At 43.1% G+C, this 20000-nt stretch overlaps 1 pseudogene; it reads left to right on the top strand.

Moving 5' to 3' along the window:
• The window catches only part of LOC134448158 (cadherin-13-like), a 235933-nt pseudogene that overhangs the window by 144493 nt on the left and 71440 nt on the right, over positions 1–20000 (top strand).

Below are 20000 nucleotides of genomic sequence, written 5' to 3'. Positions count from 1 at the left end.
TTACCTTGGAGTTTTTGTAATGATATATTGAAAACGTTGCTGTTTGGTATTTTCTCATTGATTTCCGTCTCGTCTCATATCTGAAAGTGTCATTTGTCATAAGAAAAGCTATTGTTTCTAGCATCTTGAGTGAGCCTTATGATATACCTTCCACATCAGTCATATTCCATCTTCCATGTGCACAAAACAAATTAGTGTCTTGTTCAGGGGAATGTATGAAATTCAGCAGGATTACTTCTGCATGTCTGTGTGTATTGAAAATATTTTACTGTACAGTGTTTGTGTGTGTGTTTGTTTGATTGTGTGTATCAGTATTTATGTGAGTGCATGTTCATGAGTGCATGCATGCGTACGTGTGTGTGCGTGTGCTTGTGTGTGTGTGTGTGTGCGTGTGTGTGTGGCAGACAATATATGTGATTTGAGGGGCTGAAAGGCAAGGGATGATTTTGTTCATTTATGTTTTCTGATTTTCTTATTTTTTTGGAGGTAGGCAGGTTTAAACTGTCAGTGCCGAAAGATTAATGTCATGTTTTTAATAGGAAACAAAATTTGCTTTCAACGTGACTTGACATATTCTATACGATGGTTTGAATAATGCTTTGTTTTACTCTTTCTTTTTTATCGGACATGTTTTTGAGCAAGATTGGCATGGACTTTGGGGACTTAGACAGATGCAATCTGACACAGTTGTGGACATTCTTGAAAAATCCCATGCTGCTTTGCACAATTGTTGTGATGTGAAAGACAGCATGGCAGCTGCCCTAAGCGAGGGAGCCTGAGTGAGGGAGCCAATCAGAGAGCAAGGAGGAGTGGAAATGCTTGACAAGCGTAACCGCACAAATACACCTAGCGCGACGCGATTGAAGTGACAGAGAATCACTTCTGTGCAGCAAGAGCGATACGAGCGATTGAAGCGATTGACTACGGTATGTCAGTTACAAGCAGAAGGCAAAGCATTCAAACATTCCCATTGGCTGTGGTCACTGACCTCTATACAGTCATTGACTGTCGCGGCTGTGTGCCGAACCGCGTCATAGAAAGTTGAAAGGATTTCAACTTTAAACTGTCGCTCTCGGCGTGCGAATTGCCTCTAGTCTCCAGAATCGCTTTTGTCTCGCGACTCAATACAAAGTCAATTACTTCCGTCGCTCGCCTCGCTCTTGTCGCGCTAGGTGTATTTGTGCGGTTAGATTGTTTGAATAGATACAACTGACATGATTGGCTATGGGTTATGTATATGCCCAATGATACATTTGTAACACACAATAAACGTCATGGGCAATCATAAAGCACACCTTTCCTGTGAGAAATTGCATAGGTAGCCTCCAGACTATCTCACTTGCGCCTTTGGGGGTGTCACGCAAGGAACCATTGCAGGATCGTCACTGATTGCATGTCTATGGGTATGAGGAGCACTTCTTAAAACATGGAGCTCAACCCTCCAGTGTGTGACGTTGTTTTTCAAGCCAAAAGCCCCCATGGTAGCCGCCACAAGAGCAGACTGCTACTTTTTTCACAATTACGTCAGACAAGTTCTTTTTTGAAGTGAAACAGGAAAAACGAGTACCAGTTTCCATAGAAACCAGTGGGGTGTAAGTTTATGTGCATGCCACCGGATCTCTACTTGTCCTGCTTCACATGCATTGAATTGAAGGTGTCTGAAAAGGTCCATAACAAACTGCTCTTCCAGACCACAATAGCAAACTGCTTGTCCAGACCACAGGGATGAGCAGAGGGGGGAATTGTCAGATTATTGGCTGTTGTGAAACTTTGGCAGAATCCAAAATGTAATCATTGCCAATGTGTCGAACCACAATGTCTCAGTAGCGACCCACAATGCACCCTGTTCTGTACGGAGCTGTGCTCTACTGGACCTCTAGGTCTCTCCGTCGCCTCATAACTGATACCGATCTAATTGCAGACACGCTGCTAGAAAAGAGCGGGAAATTGGCAATGGGGAAATGAATGGAAGATTCCGGAACAATAAGAGGTAGCCAAGGCAACCCCTGAGGGGTTTGTGGAAGAGGTCATATATGGCAGAGAGAGAGAGAGAGAGAGAGAGAGAGAGAGAGAGAGAGAGAGAGAGAGAGAGAGAGAGAGAGAGAGAGAGAGAGAGAGAGAGAGAGAGAGAGAGTAATAGTACAGTAACTTTATTGGAAATAAGGTGGCAAGAAGCTTACATTAATACACATAAAACACACATGGACATTTATAGACACAAATCGCAATGTTTTATCCGGCCATCAGAGGTCATCCATCAGTTGTGATGTCATTTACAATTTTCAAACCAGCGAGCATTCAGTAAATGTGAAAGAGGACGCTTAGATATTATTCATTACAGTAACACAGGTGTAAGTTTGGCTTGTTTTGATAATAAAAGAGTAAGTTATTTATACCACCACTGTTTTTCTATGTCAATTAAGATAGGGTGAGATTGCAATATGTTAATGACTAATTACTTGGTGATATCAGATCCTACATGATATGCATGTTTTGTTGAAAAACGAAATTTCGAGAGAAGCGTAATGAAATTTGGCATGTCTAATTTACCACCTGCATTCTGTTCTCCACTCAACTGTCATTCGCCTGAATTCAGCGCGAAAAGAGAGGCACGCCCGCTCACCGGTCTCCAGTCAGAAATTTCCTTTCTCGCTCGCACCCACCACCTCCCTTTTCACCTCCCTTCTGCCGCTGTTAGATGGATTCGTCGGTGGGGGGTGTCCGCTCAGAGTTTGCACATATCTGCGGGCGCAGATACTGCCCGAGCTCTTAGTGACGCCCTGTACTCCTGAGCTCGAGAATGTTCGCTGCATAGACATTTCCCGGCCGTGGCAGTGCTTCAGCATTACGGCCAGCGATCTTGCACAATACTCCACGTAATCTATCTCAGCTTCTTGAGTGCAGTGGTCCCTGCGGACTCCGTGAAGCACACTGATGATCCGTCCACCGCGTGGACAGCCACCCTCATTCTCCACCCGCTGCTCCTGCGAGAGCGGCACGATCACAAGAAGTCCATTCTCCAGCGAAAACAAAGATGTATGCATAGTACATTTTTTCCATGTTCATGTCCCTGAGAAGACAACAGAATAAGGGTGTAGGAGAAAGAGTGTTTGTATATGCTCTTACTTTTTTGAATGTATAGTATGTATTGTATTTGTTTTTATGTTATAGGCTTGTTGACGCTCAACACACAAGAAGGTGTGCTCACACACACACTAGCGCGCACACACACATGCATGTGTGCACACGAACGCACGCATGCGCAACATACACAAGCCCATATATCGGACTGGCTTAAGACCTTTGCAGCCTAGAGGGAATGGCTTTGGTTGATAAGCCTGTATCTGTGCCACCTCCTACACATACATAAAAGCACACTCACTCACATGTACAGTATACGCACACATGCGCTTACAGTATGGGAATACACAAGCGCGCACCCGCACACACACACACACACACACACACACACACACACACACACACACACACACACACACACACACACACACACACACACACACATACTATCTCTCTCTCTCTCTCTCTCTCTCTCTCTCTCTCTCTCTCTCTCTCTCTCTCTCTCTTTCAAGCATTCAAGCATTTTGTCTTTCTGAATCCTCTTTTCTTCCCTCTATTCTCTATTTCAGTCGTTTTCTTTGATATGGCATGAAGAAGCTTCATTGTTTCCTGTGCTTTCTGATGGTGATGGAATGTTTCATTGTTGAACTGTTTCTCATTTCTCTCGTGGCTTTTATGAAAAATATATGGTGTCATAAAAATGTGCAAGAGAGCTGGTCCTTATAATCTATGAAATTGTTGTTTTCCCTGTAAGTGGGACAAGTAAGTATCGTGTAGCTGAAGTGAAATGATTTCAAAGCGGTTTTGATCCACTTCTCTGGCTCTGCTGTTAAAAAAAGAGAACATCGCACAAAGAATTGTGTGTTTTGAGGAAACTAAACCCTATTTCTGTGTGTGTGTGTGTGTGTGTGTGTGTGTGTGTGTGTGTGTGTGTGTGTGTGTGTGTGTGTGTGTGTGTGTGTGTGTGTGTGTGTGTGTGTGTGTGTGTGTGTGTGTGTGTGTGTGTGTGTGTGTGTGCGTTTGCACTTGCGCGTGCCTGCCTCTGTGTGTGTGTGTTACAGTTTCAGGCAGTAGTGAATGAGGGCTCGACTGGTGTGGTGGTGAACCTGACGGTAGACGACCGTGACGACCCAACTAAGGGGACCTGGCGGGCCGTCTACTCCATTATCGAGGGAGATGCCAACCACAGCTTTGAGGTTATCACCAACCCTGACAACAATGAAGGCATGCTGACTGTTGTGAAGGTACGCGTGCGCACACACACACACACACACACAGACACAGACACAGACACAGACACAGACACACACACAGACACACACACAGACACACACACACACACACACACACACACACACACACACACACACACACACACACACACACACACACACACACACACACACACACACACACACACACACACACACACACTTGACTATAATGAGAGGCTATATATGTGTATGCTATAAAATTAAAAAATAAAATATCAATCACAATTTCACAGGCATGCTTACCGTTGTCAAGGTTGACATCCACAGTCATGCTACATACCGGTAGTTGCCAGTTCATTCGCTGAAATGAGATCCCTGTGAGATGTTCACACAGTGTGCCATAGTTGTTGTTCTCAAACTGTAAATTGACCTGCGTTCAAAACACAGGCAACATCGGGCAGCTTAATTTCTATTTTAATATATCAACTGGTGCTATAACACAGCTGCTAATTAGCTTTAAATATGATCACACAGCGCAGCTGTGCGTGGTTGCACCTGCCCAAATAACAAAACGTTAATGCCGGCATCACCAACAGGTCAGGGTGTGCTGTATGAGGAGCATTAACAAAAGACCAGCAACCAAAAAACAAGCAAAAAACACTGACTTACTGTCAAAGCTATGATAAATGAGGTCATCGCCTGACAGCACTTTTCTTACAAAGATTTTTTTCTATTTGTGTGCGTGTTTGAAAATTATTGCCCTCTATTTCTTACCATTTTCCTCCAGTTAGGCTACTTTCTGCTTGATAGTCTCTGTGTATTTTTCTTCTCTTTGTTTGTGGCCCAGTCTCCCTCCTCCTGCTTTGTTGTCTGTTTGTTTCAGTGTAAGGGGGTGGCTAGAAGTGTTATTATTGTGAATGTGTTGCAATAGGATATCAATGGAAAGGGATCAATGCCAGAACAAAAAAAACAATAACACAAATTTTACTCCTCCTGTGTCTTTTTTCCCATTCCTTCTTTCTTCTCTCTCCCTTTAATCTCTTTTGTTTTCTTCTGCCCCTCCCTTTATTTTTTTTCTTTCATTCCTGCCCGATCACCTTTTGCTTCTCTGTCTCCCCCTCTCCTTTTCCTTTTCTCTATCAAACTCTTTTTCTCGCTCTCTCACTACCGCTGCTGCTGATTGATATCTGAAAAGGTTACTCTTGCTCTTCTCTAGCACACTTCTATTTTCCCTCTCCTACAGCTCACACAGCTATCTTATGCACAAGATAGGCCTACGTTCTTGTTCAGATGTAGCACATCTTTCTCTGTCTCCCCCTCTCTCATTTTGCCATTAGACTATGGCAGCACAATGTAACACACAGCTATCTTACCCTCACCCCCTTCTCCCCTGTGGTTGCTAGACCATGAGGGCATGGTTTCCCACATGCAACTGATAAAGGGTATCGTTTTATTTTTCTCTCTGTCTCTGTCTCTGTCTCTGTCTCTGTCTCTGTCTCTGTCTCTCTCTCTCTCTCTCTCTCTCTCTCTCTCTCTCTCTCTCCTCTAGCCACTAGACTATGAGGGCACAGTGTACCATACACTGCTGATAAAGGTGGAGAATGAGGAACGTCTGGTTTCTGAGGTGGGCTATGGCCCCAGCTCCACCGCAACTGTACACATCACTGTGCTGGACGTGAACGAGGGCCCCGTGTTCCACCCCAACCCCATGCTGGTCACCAGGCAGGAGGGCATCCCAGAGGGCAGCTTCATAGCCCTGCTCAACGCCACAGACCCAGATTACCTACGGCACCAGAGCATCAGGTTAGACTATTCTACTGTCTTGATGCATCTCTCTCTCTGTCTCTGTCTCTGTCTCTCTTTCTCAGAGAGAAATGCCAGACTTTAAAACTAAGCACACACACACACACACACACACACACACACACACACACACACACACACACACACACACACACACGCACACACGCACACACACACGCACACACACACGCACACACACGCACACACATGTCTAAGAACCCTGATGACAGGACCCAGTATAGAGCAGTTGGCCTATTTAGTGTTTTAGAAGGTTTATTACCTTCGCCAGAAGGTTATGTTTTGCCCGCCGTATATTTATTTATTTGTGAATATGTCTGTCTGTTTGTTTGTTTGTACTTCGTTTAACTCAGTCAGAAATGAGCCGATTTTTATGAAATTTAGTGGGATGATTGGTCATGACCCAAGGAACAATCGATTAGTTTTTGGGAGTGATTGGGTCAAAGGTCAAAGGTCAAGGTCAAAATGTTTGTTTGTACTTCGTATAACTCAGACAGAACTGAGCCGATTTTTATGAAATTTAGTGGGATGATTGGTCATGACCCAAGGAACAATCGATTACTTTTTGGGAGTGATTGGGTCAAAGGTCAAAGGTCAAGGTCACGAAAAGGTCAAAAACGTAAATTGAGCCGATTTTTATGAAATTTACTGGGATGATTGGTCATGACCCAAGGAACAATCGATTACTTTTTGGGAGTGATTGGGTCAAAGGTCAAGGTCACGAAAAGGTCAAAAACGTAAATTGAGCCGATTTTTATGAAATTTACTGGGATGATTGGTCATGACCCAAGGAACAATCGATTACTTTTTGGGAGTGATTGGGTCAAAGGTCAAGGTCACGAAAAGGTCAAAAACGTAAATTGCGCCGATTTTCATGAAATTTACTGGGATGATTGGTCATGACCCAAGGAACAATCGATTACTTTTTGGGAGTGATTGGGTCAAAGCTCAAGGTCAAGGTCACGAAAAGGTCAAAAACGTTTTTCTTTGCCAAGCACTATATGCCAGAACAATGTGTGCATGCTGAATTGAATAAGAGGTCAAGACTGGGCCAAAAATGTAATATTACGATATTCCGGTCCGATTTAAATGAAACTAACACCAACATTTGGAGAATGTTATGCCCCACACTCTGAAGATGGCCAGAAAAAAATAAGTGGCGTAGGCGAAGGTTTGCGCTCTACCGAGTGCCCATTCTAGTTAGTATAGTGGAGAATTGACCTTTGGCTAAGGCCCGCCCTAAAATGCTATTTGACCAATCACAGCGCAGCAAAGGGACGAGGTCGGTCAGAACTCGGACAGTTTGACAGAGCTCTGTTGAACTCAATGCAGAAGTCATATGTTTTCAAGTCGGTTTTAGCAAGATATTACGGTCATATTATTATTAAAATATGATTGGAAATTGTGCCTGGGGTATTTGTGACAATTGTGTAAGTTTCCCCGCTAGGTAATCGCTTTCCCCTTTCCCTAAAACCGCTCTAATGCTTACTAGCAACTGGAGAATCTGCCTTGAAGAGTCTCGGCATCCTCACACTCGACTAGAAAGCACACGGATCAAAAAACATACTTTGTGTGCTCCAATCCTTCCACCATCTCATTCGTGTCACTTTTTAGTAAGGTTGTAAGCATACCACGAACCTGTTTCAGAGTAGGATTTTGGATTTCTGCCCTAATTAATGAAGAAATACCGCAAGCAAAGTTAACTATCAGTCACGTCAGGATTGTTTTGACTAGCAGCTGATGGACATTATTTTGTTAGACCGCTGAAGATATAAACGCCAAATGTTAATGTTACACATTGATGTGGTAGGTTTGAAGACGACTACAGCCATCACGTTGTGTGATTTCGTTTTTGTCTAGCAAGTTTGAGTTAGGGCTCAAAGATATGCGAGTTACCTTACCATGGTGCTGGTTACAATGCCTATCGATACCCAGGTGAGAATATGAGAGCCCATAACAGCTTAACAGCTGTGATGCATGACAGTTCAGGTAATAAAAACTTGCATTCACAATACTATGAATGGAGTTTTTATTTATTTATTAAGAGTGAAAAACTACTGCGATTTGCTATCACTGCATAAATCACGTTGATATCTCAGCATCGAAAGTTTACCTGCCCAACCTAGCAACTGTAACTAAAGAGGGCAGTGCTTAGCCAAAGGCGAATTGTACAGCAGAGCACTTATTTGTAAAACTTATTTCTTATCAACCTATTTCTATATATATCTGGGCCACAGTAGCACTGTTGTGACTTTTTATTAACCCACATTGATATAATTAATAAGACTTACTATGGGCTATTGCCAGTAGCAATAGATAACCACCCGCCATCTGACTCGTGTATGTTTACCATTTACCAATTAATACCCAAGTATGTATATTATTGTTATCACTATTACATACTTAGTTATTATTTAGTTAATTGGGCTCAATCGGTCATAAGCATACATTACCCATCTTTGTGCAGGAGAACAGTGAAGAAACCAGATGCCAGGAAATCACAGGAGAAGACGAATGCCATTGCCATCAAGATAGTTACATTTATTGATACATTGCAAGTGAGAAGAGCAATTCAGTTAACCCTTAGAATACCATAATGTAGCATAGCCTAGTGCCTTTAGCATCAGGGCTTTAGCGCCCATCCGCCAAGCGCTTCCCCAGTCGTCCCCAGCTCTTCTCTCGAGCTGCATCTGAGAACAGTATTTAAACCACACAAGTGTATTACATCATGTAACAAACTTGGTCAAAACATCAGTGCAGCAAGAACAAGAATACATCAGTCAAATAAGGAAATGGTCACTCCAGAGTGTTACCTTCCCTGTGGCCAGTGGGCCTGAGCTACTCGGCCAGTGGGTGAGTGACCCGACACCCTGGCTAATTTTACGACAGGGCAGCTGTCTTTGGTGGACCCTCAGAAAGGGCCCAGAAATACACAGAAGCACATTGAAGAGTAAAACATCTCTAAAATGAAGATATTCTACATGTGAAGATATTATGTTAATTTCCAATAAATAATTGTAAATATTAATGAAAAAATGTTGGCTCAACTACGACAGCACAAATGAGGATTTATTTCCTGTGGCTTGAAATGGCATACGTTCCAATTTACTTTAAAACTCACTCAGCACTCTTTGTGGCAAGCCAAAACATATCATTCCCAGCGCATTTCCTGCCAGCAGAGAGGAAGTCATTCTCTACAAATGTGTTAACGATCACACATCAGTAGAGATTTGCAGGTAGAAGTTCACAGATCGAGAGATCGAGAGTGTAAATTGGCACTACTGGAGTCATCAACAAGGTAGCAGGCTGAATATATAGTTGCTGTGACTTTTTGTCCTCTGATGTTGTTGATACGATGCATCTAATTCCAACGGATCTAATCCAATAACACACATATAAACCTTTCTATGTTGTGTTTAGTCATCATACATATGAATCGTTTCACAAGACAACATCATTTTCCGGATGATTCTGTCAGCTAACAGAAAATTCACATTTCAGAGTTCATCTTAGGTGACAACTGTATTTGAGTAAAGTCTATTACAATGCCTTTGATACGAGTTATTCCGGGCCATCTGATCAGCTCTCAAAACTACAACATTTGCTGTGTTAATATGCTTTCGGTAGGTTGTCTATTTTCCGTGACCCTATTTATGTGTTGTCTGCTCTGATTGACATTTTATTGCTCCTTCGCTCCACCACTGTATTTACAATCAAGTGTAATTCTGTTCGAAAGTCACTCACAGGCAGAGATTGGCAGATAGAGTTTCACAAGGTGAGATTGAGAGTGGAAATTGGATGTTATTCCTGACTTTCTTAACTTTCTTTCTTCTTCTTTTTCTTCTTCTTCTTCTTCTTCTTCTTCTTCTTCTTCTTCTTCTTCTTCTTCTTCTTCCAACTCAAGTAACTTCACTGAGAGACTGGTCTACAGTTACTGTAGAGCGATGCACCTGATTCTGCCCTGGTTGACCACTATGCAATGTCATGTGCTATACTCACACCATACATTTACTTCTAAGTACTTTGGAGACCTCTGCTTATAGAAGATCAAAAACACAGGAGAAGAGTGTTGAATTAACGCTGCAAAATACTCTGAACTTCCCCAAAACACTCCAGGGGTCTTTTCTGTGTCCGTTTTTTTTTTTAAAGAATAGTAGAATAGAATAAATCTAGAATAATTCATTTAGACATTCTCTTGCATTGGCTTTCTTATTCATCTCCTTCTCCGTCCACCCTGCTAACCACAAAACGTGCGCACACACGCACACGCAAATGCACACACGCACACACACACGCACACGCAAACGCACACGCACGGACGCACACGCAAACGCACACGCACACACGCACGGACGCACACGCACACACGTACACGGACGCACACGCACGGACGCACACGCACACGCACACGCACACACGCACGGACGCACACGCACGGACGCACACGCACACACGCACGGACGCACACGCAAACGCACACACGCAAACGCACACACGCACACGCACACGCACACACGCACACACACGCACACACGCGCACACACGCACACATGCACACACGCACACCATCCATCTTACTCTCATTGTTTTTGTTCCTTTTTTCCTGACATCCTGTTCTATTACATTTCATTGACAGTATATAAACTGAGACATGTGTGACAAAAGCCTCCAGGATCATCACAGCTGTGTTTTGCGTGCCTCTGTCAGCTATCGCCCTGTTTTAAATCACTCACAGGCTGTTTTGTAAAATCCACATGTCTAAGCATTGCATCACCATTGGGTACGCAGGCCCTCTCACAATTCATATTGTAGGCAGATAGGATAGGAGGCAATAAAAAAAAAAGTGGAATTCTATAAAAAAAAATAGCATAATTGTTACGCTATTTGTTTGAATTTTGATGATATGATACTGTGTAACCTTTCGGTCACACTATTTTGCAATCGTCTGATTGGATGAGAAACGTGTGTGTGTGTGTGTGTGTGTGTGTGTGTGTGTGTGTGTGTGTGTGTGTGTGTGTGTGTGTGTGTGTGTGTGTGTGTGTGTGTGTGTGTGTGTGTGTGTGTGTGTGTGTGTGTGTGTGTGTGTGTGTGTGTGTGTGTGTGTGTTGTTAGCTAATGTGATTGTGTGTGTTTTTGTTTACTGGTGGTCTGGTTGAGTGTTGGCTCTTGAGTGAATCAGAGCAGTGTGGGTGAATAACCCATTTACCTCCCCTTTTGATCTCACACAGCCGGCCTGGGCAAGAAGACTTTGAAGTGGCATAGCCTGCACCCTGGCCAAATAAGCTGTAGGAGAGAGAATGACAGACAGACATGCAGACATGCAGACAGACAGACAGACAGACAGACAGACAGACAGACAGACAGACAGACAGACAGACAGAGGAAGTAAATGATGGCAGGGAGAAGGGAAATTAGATCAGTTAGAACCAGATGAAGAGAAAAGAATTGTGTGTGTAAACAGTTGCTGTCTTTCCTGAATTCATTAACTAATATACACTCAATGGCAACCAGCAAGATAGCTTCACAACAACATGCTTTGTTTTGAAAAAAAAAACACTGCTTGATTCACCTTGTGCCCTGATGAAGGCCATGTAGCGGGCCGAAACATGTTGGCAGTGGCAGTATTTTTAATTATTTAAGTTCAAACATGAACTAGCGGTTTCATCTAAGAAGAGTGCCTTGGCATCCTGCCTTTTTTGATGCTTTTTTTGGCGTTTATTTTGCTCTCGCACCCTCTTCTTCATCCCTCTGATAGCTCTCCATCGTATTGCTAAACGATGATGGCATTAGAGAGAGATCTCTTCTGTCTTTTCCTTTCGTGTTTCTTTTCATCTTCGTCCTCGTCTGTTCCTTCTAATCATCACTTCTGACATTACCTCTTGTAGCCTAATGACAGAGGCCTAACAGAACAAAGCAGTGTAGGTTTTTACTTATACAGTGCCCTCCATAATTATTGGCACCCCTGGTTGAGATGTGTTAAAAGCCTTAAAATAAATTCAGTGTTTATTGCAGAAGAATACTGTCACACTGAAAATTGTAGGAAAATGTAGCCTTCAACTCAAATGAATTGTAAGAAAATAAAAAAATCCCTGACTAAAAAATTATTATTTTTCATTAAATCACCTGTTCCACAATTATTGGCACCCTTAACAATTCCCAGGAAATAAATATAATTGAAGCATTTCTGTCATTTCTACAGTAGTTTACAAAGTTTACCAGAGTATGTAGGAACATTTAATTAGTAATTCATCACTTCCTGTTTCCCTGGGGTATAAATATGACGTGACACCGAGGCCATTTCTCTTATCCACTCTTAAACATGGAAAAGACAAAGGAACACAGCATACAAGTGAGGCAGATGTGCGTCGACCTTCACAGGTCAGGCAGAGGCTACAAGAAGATTGCCACTCAACTGCAGCTGCCCATATCCACTGTGAGAGGAATAATTAAGAAGTTCAAAACAACTGGAACAGTGGTAAACAAGCCTGGACGAGGACCCAAGTTTATTTTGCCACCACGCACAGTGAGGAGGATGGTAAGAGAAATCAAAAGATCTCCAAAGCTCACTGTTACAGAATTACAACAAATGGTAGCATCCTGGGGTCACAAAGTCTCCAAATCAACCATCAGGCGCTGTCTACACGCCAACAAGCTGTTTGGGAGGCATGCACGGAGAAAACCTTTCCTCACTCACAATCATAAACGCAAGCGTCTGGAGTTCGCCAAGCGGTATTGGGGCTTCAACTGGGACCGTGTGCTTTGGTCAGATGAGACCAAGATTGAGCTTTTTGGCAACAAACACTCTAAGTGGGTCTGGCGTACCACGAAAGATGCGCATGCTGAAAAGCACCTCATACCCACTGTGAAGTATGGGGGTGGGTCAGTGATGCTGTGGGGCTGTTTCTCTTCCAAAGGCCCTGGGAACCTTGTTAGGGTGCATGGCATCATGAATGCTTTGAAATACCAGGACATTTTAAATCAAAATCTTTTGCCCTCTGCCCGAAAGCTGAAGCTGGGTCGTCACTGGGTCTTTCAGCAAGACAATGACCCTAAACATATGGCCAAATCTACACAGAAATGGTTCACCAGACACAAAATCAAGCTCCTCCCATGGCCATCTCAGTCCCCTGACCTCAACCCCATTGAGAACCTGTGGGGTGAGCTGAAGAGGAGAGTACAGAGGAGAGGACCAGGTCTCTGGATGATTTAGAGAGATTCTGCAAAGAGGAATGGCTGAAGATCCCTCTTTCTGTCTTTTCCCATCTTGTGAAACATTATAGGAGAAGATTAGGTGCTGGTTTGTTGGCAAAAGGGGGTTGTACAAAATATTAACACCAGGGGTGCTAATAATTGTGACACACATTATTTGATGTCAAATAATTATTTCTTTATGTGGGATTTTTTCCCCACTGAATAAATGCACTTGTATTGAAGGTTGGATTTTTCTCTTTTTTTCCATTAAGGTCCCATATTATTTAGAAAAAAAAATAAATAATTGGAAGCTAAAAAACACATCTCAACCAGGGGTGCCAATAATTATGGAGGGCACTGTATATATGTGTGTGTGTGTGTGTGTGTGTGTGTGTGTGTGTGTGTGTGTGTGTGTGTGTGTGTGTGTGTGTGTGTGTGTGTGTGTGTGTGTGGTGTGTGTGTGTGTGTGTGTGTGTGTGTGTGTGTGTGTGTGTGTGTGTGTGTGTGTGTGTGTGTGTGTGTGTGTGTGTGTGTGTGTGTGTGTGTGTCGATCCTTCCTTCTCACGACCTCATTTGCACATTTTCCCTTCTCCTTCCTCTCATTGTCACTCTCACCATTCCAAGCTTCTGATCAAGTTTTCACTTGTGAACATACCTGGTACACTTTATTTTAGTGTACATATATTAGCACTAATACATACAATGCATACAATGTGCCTCTCTAAGTAACTTGATAGGGATGTACTAAGCAAAATCAAACATTTGTTAGGCATGTATTCGCAAATGTCTTGTTCATGCACAATAAGGGATTTATTACCATTTTAATCTTACTAAGGTCCTAGCTTTTGATTAGTACATGCCTTTCAAGTTACTTATGCAGTAACTTGTTACTTCTTACTTATACATTAACATTGTATGCATTACTGCGAATAGATGTAACACTAAAATAAAGTGTTAACACACACTGCTACCAATCCCCCTTCCTATCTACCTGTAAACAAACCCATGTTTATTCCCAGGGACGGACTAAGATTGCTTGGGTTGCTGTGGGCCCACCCATAAGCCAGATTTTGTGAAAAAATGTTCATATACAGTGTCATAATTACGAGTTAGGAATTGAAGATAACAAGTTTATCAACTGTACTGAACACAACAGATACCTTAGGCCTACATTTTTCAATATTGCTTCTTTTCACAATTTTGCAATTTTTTAAATTTTGGTCAATCAGCCTGTCTAGTGAGGGCTACTAGGCTGCTGCCATATGTAGCCTGTGCATTAATCCCCCCTCCCCACCCCTGCCTAACTATGTGTAAACACACAGCTACACCTACCCTCTCCTTCCTCCTCTTTCTCTTCCTCCTTTTCCTCAACTATTGCCATTAAAGTCACTAAAGAACCCCCCGCCCTCTCCCTCTCTTTCTCTCTCTCTCTCTCTCTCTCTCTCTTCTCTCTCTCCTCTCTCTATCTATCTATATCTCTCTCTATCTCTCTCTCTCTCCTCCTCCTCATCCTCTCTCTCTCTCTCCTCTCTCTCTCTCTCTCTCTCTCTCTCTCTACCTCTCTCTCTCTCTGCATTATTGCACCTTGTTACGCAGAGTAGAAAGTCATAGCTGGAGAGTGCAGGACTGTTTGTCAGCACTTTATGTTCTATATCTGAATGGTGATGGACGGATGGGTCAAAGGGACAAACAGCACACCTGGAAAGGCATTTTGATTGTCTGTTTAGTTGCGATGGAGTGTGTAAAACAACTGCAGTAAGGCAGAAAGACACAAAGAGGGAAAAGGGGAAATACTATTAATGGAAAAGGTGTCACAGACATACTGTACAGAGGCATTTGCACAAGCTGAAGTGTTGCATTCAAACACTGAAGAGTGTTTTCCATTGAAACATTTTACCACAAAGGTCTCCAAAAACTGAGTGTCGGGATGAATGCCTTTTCAGGGCAAATACTGTATGTGGGGACAGATAGTTCAAGAAGAAAAAAAAAACAGACGGAAGGAGGACAAATATGATGAAGGTCATTATGATTGAATTATGATGAAGATTTGTTACAACCATCCAAGCATTGGAGTTTTGTCTATTGTAGCCAAAACCTATTTTTCACCACTTTAATGTTAAAACTACCTCCTTGTTTTTAACAGTGTAATAGCAAAAAATAGCTACGGCTTTTGTCGTGGGCCTACACGAGGGAAAAAAAAGTCTTCTTAAGCAAGGACATACTTTATTTTTAAAAAATCTCATAAAACGTCTCTGCTGATTTGTCACAGTCTGGCAAGTACAGTTATTCAGTTATGCGTACACACAGGTCAGAGAGTTCCAGCTTCAGCACCATGGACAGTTCCCGAGTGGTGTGCCTTCTGAGGGCTGTATAGAGGACATCGGGGAGCAGTTTAAAACAAGCCTGACGAGTTCAAATAGATTGAAAAAGACACCTCATCTATGAAAGACAAAATGTCTGACATGTTCTAACTGAGGGGAATGTGATGGAGGCCGTTGTGTGTGTGTGTGTGTGTGTGTGTGTGTGTGTGTGTGTGTGTGTGTGTGTGTGTGTGTGTGTGTGTGTGTGCGTGTGCGTGTGCGTGTGCGTGCGTGTGCGTGTGTGTGTGTGCATGCGTGCGTGTGTACATGTGGGTGTGTCTAACAGGACATGAACATAATTGTGACCAAACTTTTAACCTTTCATTTGTACCAAGTTGGAATGGTGAAGGTCAAGAGGATGTTTTACATGTGTAATAACTCCCACATGAATTTAAGATTTAAAAATAAGTTTGCTCCAAGGTTGCACGAAGAACTTTATATTGGAATTCGGTCAATTAGAAAGTCCTTTTGTGATTTAAATATGACATGTCCAGGTTACTTAAAAGGGCGTGTGTGTGTGTGTGTGTGTGTGTGTGTGTGTGTGTGTGTGTGTGTGTGTGTGTGTGTGTGTGTGTGTGTGTGTGTGTGTGTGTGTGTGTGTGTGTGTGTGTGTGTGTGTGTGTGTGTGTGTGTGTGTGCGTGTGTGTGCGTGCATCCGTATATGTGTGCGTGCGTCAGTGCGCACGCGCATGTGTGCGTCTGTGCGTCCGTGTGTTCAAAATTATTTTAATGCCCTGTAGCCTTACAACACATTGCTTCTCAATCCACCAATCTGTCCTAGTTTGACATTCTTTTGAGTCTAGCTATAACTGGAAATGGAAACGAGACAAGACATGTACTCAGTGTTTGGGTCTCAATATGCACACACACACACACGCACACGCACATTCATACTCGCGTTTTGTCTTGTTATTTGTATGCAATGCTTTGGCAACGCAGTGCCTTAACTGGCCTGCTAATACGCCATCATTTGAATTTGAATTTAAATTTGATTGAGAGAGAGAGACAGAGAGATGCCTACCATTTCCTACTGTCAGCTACTGTTATCTGGCACCTGCAATATGCCTTTGAATGTGTGCTGACAGCTCCAAATTTCTTTGGCCATCTTCACATCACTCTGCTTAATTCATGCCCAAGGTTACATAATCCACTTTGCAGGCCTTGCCTTTTTCATGATGTATTCCCAATAGGTAGAGTATTAACGCGGTTATTAGAGTGCCAGCTGCAGACAGAAGCTTGCCTGAAGTCAGACTTTTAAAGTGGTTGGGTGTTTAGAAAAACTGTGTGAAAAGAGTGAAAGTGTGCAAATACGTCTGAGGCAAAATGGGTTGATGATTCATATCTTTAAAATTCAGCCATAGAGAAACTTCTTCAGTATAAGAAAATTTGGAATGTTTTTAAATGTATATTTATCATCTGAATGCTCGCTAGCATGGATTTAGGCTGTCGGTGTGTTTTTTGATGGTATTGAAGGTGCTGGAGGTGAATGATGTGAACTGATGAAAGCAGTTTTCTCACTGTCTCTCTGTTTCTCTCTCTCTCACTCACTCACTCACTCACTCACTCACTCTCTCTCTCTCTCTCTCTCTCTCTCTCTCTCTCTCTCTCTCTCTCTCTCTCTCTCTCTCTCTCTCACACACACTCACACACACACGCACACACACACACACACACACACACACACACACACACACTCACACACACACACACACACACACACACACACACACACACACACACACACACACACACACACACACACACACACACACACACACACACACACACACACACACACACACACACACACAGACACACACATGCACGCGCACACACGCAGTGTGTCTTGTCTAGACATGCAGAATGCAGAATGAATGTGTCTGTGCCCTCATCATCATGCCCCTCTCTATATGGTGTCTCAGAGGTCATAAACCCTTCCGGAATCTCTTTGTGAAGCCCAATGTGCCATAATACATCAGCTGAATTGTTAAGGTGAATCTCTGCATTCCTGGGTGATGGCCATGGTATGCCCCTTTGATATTGCCACGCATGTGAGCATAGGGGCAGTTATTGTCCAAAGCATCTGCTGCAGTGGGCAGTAAGCGGATGGTGGGCTAGTTATGGGGTGCTTATTTAGGGCAAATTTAGGGCTTTTTTTTATTTGACTTTGCCCTGGCATTGTCCTGTCCAACTAACTCGATGTTGCACTGCTACACAAGTACTCACATGCTTTTAGGTTTTTGTCCTCCTAAAGTAGTGTTTTCAAAGTTTGTCAGAGCATGGGCATTGCCTTGATTGTTTTAAAGTCAAATCTTTTGAAGCTGAATAGTGTGTAGGCCACCGCTGGTAAAACATCTGCTATCCTCGTCTAGCACCTGTGTTCCTTTTTAGATACGTGCCCGTCCTTGATATTTAATACAGATGAGCCCCATCTACACACACACACACACACACACACACACACACACACACACACACACACACACACACACACACACACACACACACACACACACACACACACACACACACACACACACACACACACACACACACACACACACACACACACACCGAAGCGCACAAACACAGACACACACATTAAAAAAAAAAACCACACACACACACACACACACACACACACACACACACACACACACACCGACACACACCGACACACACACACACACACACACACACACACACACACACACACACACACACACACACACACACACACACACACACACACACACACACACACACACACACACACACACACACACACACACACACACACACACACACACACACACACACACACTCTGTGTGTATGTAAGAGTGAGCTATATAGTTAATAGTTAATGTAGGCTATGTGTAAGTATGTGTGTAATGTCTCGTGGGAAATGTGTTTTTGTATTTATGCATGCGTGTATGCTACTTGACACCTTCATTTCCCCCTGGGATCAATAAATGATACTCTACTCTACTCTACCCTACTCTACTCTACTCTACTCTACTCTACTCTACTCTACTCTACTCTACTCTACTCTACTCTACTGTACTCTACTCTACTCTACTCTACTCTACTCTACTATTCCACTATTTCCCCAATTACACAGTTGAAGACGCACTGTCTGTTCTCAGTTAGTTCTCCCCGCTTGTGTGTGTCTCGTGTTAATGGGACACTGGAGACATTCCCTCTTTATCTTTCAGTGTTCTTGACATTGAGTTTAGATAGCTGAAAGAACTCGATGTGGCCCCATTGTGTCTCTTGCTCCTGATAAAAATAATCTCTCTGCCTCCGAATGCCAAACACTGAACGCGATCGACAGTCTGGCAGCACGGGAGTTAGTCACGGAACGTCTGCAGTAGAAATAACAGCTATCAGAGACTGCAACCTGGCTCACTTGCCAATGCTAGATGCACGTGATGATTTGTGTTTGGCGCCACACGCAGGTGACCCAAAACACTGCAGACAGGCACACAGACAGACAGACAAACAAAGAGACAGACAGACAGATAGATAGACAGGCTTATTGCGATACCTGGCCAAACCCCTCCAAGACGCCAAGTAATAAGATAATTTGAACAACTCCAAAAGGCAATGGCAAGAGAAGAGAGCCAAGTGCTTGAAGGCCCCAGAAAAGCGCAGTTAAATTGCTTTTCAGCTTGTTGATTACAGGGTTATGATTTCTCAGCTTGTGCAGAGAGGGTTCTTTTTGTGCCGTCTTATGATAACACATTTCATTTTATGTGTTGCGTTGAATGATAATTTATGGAAATTAAGTGACACCTTACCCTCCACCTACAGTATGTTCAACATCGCATTCCAGGCTTCAGACAGAGATATGGAGGATTGACATTGAGAGTAAGACTGAAGATGAGGTTAAACAGTAGTAATGAGAGAGAGAGAGGGAGAGAGTTACATAGAAGAGCGCTCTCTGCATTTTCTGATTTCATCACAGCATCGACAGAGAAAGAGAGAGAGAAGAGAGACACACACAGGAAAACTCAAACGCAGACAGAGAAGAGGGTTCTGTGTGTAACATCTAGAGAGAGAATGAGAGAGTGGTAGCGTGGGAGAAATGAGGGAAAGGAGTAGATGGAGAGAAACAGAGAAATATATAAGAGAAAAACTTCTGTCACGATGTTCAGCGAGAGAAGTAAAGAGAGTCCTCTGCTTTTGCCACTACATGGGGAGAGAGAGGGAGGGAAAACAGAGGAGAGAGCCCTCCACCCACTAATGAAGCCAGATTGGCACACTTGATCCGTATGCTGTCTGTCTCCGACACCAGGCCCAGAGCTAACTTCCTGTCTGAGGATCAGAATA

This window comes from Engraulis encrasicolus, chromosome 4 (genome assembly GCF_034702125.1).
Source record: "Engraulis encrasicolus isolate BLACKSEA-1 chromosome 4, IST_EnEncr_1.0, whole genome shotgun sequence".
Classification (NCBI taxonomy): domain Eukaryota; kingdom Metazoa; phylum Chordata; class Actinopteri; order Clupeiformes; family Engraulidae; genus Engraulis; species Engraulis encrasicolus.
The sequence above is the reverse complement of the archived record's forward strand: the minus strand, read 5'-3'. Positions and strand labels throughout refer to the sequence as shown.